Raw genomic sequence first — 3659 nt, forward strand, 5'->3', positions numbered from 1 at the left:
AGCTTTCTATTTGGGTCCACTTGATGAGTATCCCTTGAATTTACATTCCACAAGTGCAAATCCTTCCCTTTCGGCGAGTTGAAAGCGTCATAAAGGACTATGATCTCTTTCATTAGAAAAGAAATTGCATAAATTCTACCTTTTTTTATCCCAATTTCCCACTCTTTCTGTGAGGTAAAACCTTACCACACTACACTGTACTTCGACACAAGAGAAGAGGATCGGGCACTTTGTATCTTCGGGATAGGAGTTGGCGATCTTCTTTAAGAGAACTTCAATATAATACTCATTATGGATCAACTCATGTTTCCACTCTATTTTCATTACGAGGATGTATCACGTCAGGATCCGTTGTTCAAACCGAATCACGCCAACATTATGGAAGTTCCTGGATCATGTAAACTATTAGTACCAAAGACAGCACCTTCTATCAAAAATAAAAAATTGGCTATGGAGATTCCGTGCTGTCAGAAATCCATACAGACACAAAGGGCTTCAACAGGAAAGTCATTTTGATCCAATCCATTCTTGGGGTCAAATAAAGACAAAAAAGGATATGTCAGTGACCTAGCACGACAAAGCACTCTCTGAGGGCATCGAATATCACATTTTTGGGTCAGAATATTCACAGTAATGTCTCTGTTAGATTCTCCGCTCGAAATAAGGAAAAGGTCAATTCAATTCTCTATGGAAACGGAATTTTGCGAATTCTCCCCCAAACTGGAAGATCATTTTAAGATCATCAAACATATTTAAGGGTTCAATGTTACTATTGTAACTTCGGCCAACACACAAGATGAGACTTTACCATCGTGGTGCGACTTTTTGCAAAAAGATGAGAGGGAAACTCAGTAAGATGTTGGAGAAGCAAAATATACAAGATCATAAAAGCAGATTGCTCACGGCTAGGCTAAATATGAATTGAGATGAAAGCTTTATAAAGCTCTTTGTAAAGATCCCAATCTTTCTAGTGATATACGAGATAGACATTGTTAGTTGTTGTCCAAGTTGCCAAGAAATAGTGCCTTTGCACGAGTCAAAAACCGATTTATTTACACGGGTCGCCCTCGTTCGTATATGAGTTCTTCCAAATTTCTTGTATCCTTTTTTGTGGATTAGAATCTCGAGGTCCTTTGATGGGCATAAAGAAATCATCTTGGTAGCAACCACCAAACCAATAGAATAAGGGTTAGCTCCATAGCAGGTCTACAAGCAAGGTAAGTAGGTCCATTACCAGCTGGCTCCAGATCAAAAAGACCTAACAGACTAATCCCTTATCTAGGATCGTAGATGCTAATGGTGCAGGAATCAAAGTAGGGGACCCCTTTATCGCCTTGTGTCTATCTCCTGTTAAGTATGCTCCCCAGCATAGACTACGTACAGGGTAGTACTCTTGGAATGATAAAATATTTTTGTGTGAACATAACATTACATTAAGTTATAAATATAACTCCCAAAGGACCAACCACTATTCTAAATATAGTAAGGCAGAGAACTATTGTTAAGTGGAGCGCTGGAGTGCGGAGGTTGTTCCCATCATTGAAGTCAGGGTATGGGACTGAGCCTTCTGAATGAGAAAGAAGAAAAGTCTAACGTTTTGTTGGAAAAACCAATGCAAATATCATATTGACTTTCTCTCGCCCTACTTCTAAAGATAGATAGAAAAGGTTGGAGAGAATTTCATAAAGTCATTCTCTCTTTTCTAAAGTTGCGCAAGGTGGCCCCCTAGAATAAAACCCCACCCCTCTTTTCCCCCTTTTAATGAAGGACCCCCCGTCTTGCTTCCTATTCATTTGTGGGTCTGGACCCAATTGTTTTTTCAATTTCAAGAATCAACTAATGAAAAAATTCATAGCCTAGGTGACTCACAGCCTCTCTCTCGCCCATAAATAAAATGGGATCAATCAAATCAACAAGCTTTTTAATTAATTCAGGGCGCAGCAAAGCCAAATTCAATCAAGAAAAGGGGGCTTACTTTTCCTGAGGATGATTCATCCTATTCAAATTTAGCTATGCTAATGGAAGAGGAAAAATTTTCAGATGAGATGGACCCCCAAGAGATGAGGGAGAACCCCCAATTGCTTAGGAGTCGCACTCTATCTCGCTTGGTGGACAAAATCTTCTCTCCTTTTAGAATTCTTTCTCCCATACACCTTTTTTGCCCTCTTTCGTTGAGGAGGAAAGAATAATCTAAAAAGTGGATAGAGACCTAAATTTCCATTAGATTCATTCCTAAGATTGTTTTGTTGCAGCAAGATGATCAGTCTGAGAGTGATGGAGAGAAGAGAAAGTGGTAAAAACCCTATTATTCGATCACCGAGAAGTCAGATGACTCTTCAGTAACCTAGGGTGATCCGACCCCTTCGATGCTTTTTTCACTGTATACCCCTCCATCTTTTAGAGGTGGAAGAAAGGGTACTCACATTTTAATACATAATAGGGCCCCAGAATGCTAAAAGGTGGGGAAACAAGAGTTGTCACGATAGAAAAGAGAAATAAATAAATGACTATAAGGAACCAATGACTCTCTCTTCTTGAACAACCTATATCCTCCACACTTAATCAGCATTTGATAGATTATCCAACCCCGAGCAATCTTAGTTATTGGTGAGGGTTCAGTTTGTTAGCTGGTATTTGTTTAGTCATTCAAATAGTGACTAGCGTTTTTATAGCTATGCACTACACACCTCATGTGGATCTATCTTTCAACAGAGTAGAACACATTATGAGAGATATTGAAGGGGGCTAGTTGCTCCGTTATATGCATGCTAATGGGGCAAGTATGTTTTATATTGTGGTTCACCTTCATATTTTTTGTGGTCTCATGCCAGTTATAGCAGTCCTAGGGAATTTGTTCGGTGTCTCAGAGTTGTAATCTTCCTATTAATGATTGTGAAAGCTTTTATAGGATATGTACTACCTTGGGGTCAGATGAGCTTTTGGGGAGCTCTAGTAATTACAAGCTTAGCTAGCGCCATACTTGTAGTAGGAGATACCATAGTGACTTGGCTTTGGGGTGGGTTCTCCGTGCACAATGCCACCTTAAATCATTTTTTTAGTCTTTATCATTTACTTCTCTTTATTTTAGTAGGTGCCAGTCTTCTTCATCTAACGGCATTGTATCAATATGGATCCAATAACCCATTGGGTGTACATTTAGAGATGGATAAAATTTCTTCTTACCCTTATTTTTATGTAAAGGATCTAGTAGGTGGGGTAGCTTTTGCTATCTTTTTTTCCATTTGGATTTTTATGCTCCTAATGTTTTGGGGTATCCCGGCAATTATATACCTGCAAATCGATGTCCACCTACCTCATATTGTGCCAGAATGGTATTTCCTACCGATCCATGCCATCCTTTGTAGTATACCTGACAATCGGGAGGTGTAGCCGCAATAGCACCAGTTTTTATGTCTGTTGGCTTTACCCTTTTTTAAAAGTATGTATGTACTTAGTTCAAGTTTTCACCCGATTCACCAAGGAATATTTTGGTTGCTTTTGGCGGATTGCTTACTACTAGGTTGGATCGGATGTCAACCTGTGGAGGCACCCTTTGTTACTATTGGACAAATTTCTCCTATAGTTTTCTTCTTATTCTTTGCCATAACGCCCATTCTGGGATGAGTTGGAAGAGGAATTCCTAATTCTTACATGGATGA

At 39.3% G+C, this 3659-nt stretch overlaps 1 pseudogene; it reads left to right on the forward strand.

Annotated features, from left to right (window-relative positions):
* Positions 1–201: 201 nt before the first annotated feature.
* On the forward strand, positions 202–855 carry LOC124898839 (annotated as a pseudogene).
* Positions 856–3659: the final 2804 nt, after the last annotated feature.

This window comes from Capsicum annuum, chromosome 5, assembly GCF_002878395.1.
Source record: "Capsicum annuum cultivar UCD-10X-F1 chromosome 5, UCD10Xv1.1, whole genome shotgun sequence".
Taxonomy (NCBI): Eukaryota; Viridiplantae; Streptophyta; class Magnoliopsida; order Solanales; family Solanaceae; genus Capsicum; species Capsicum annuum.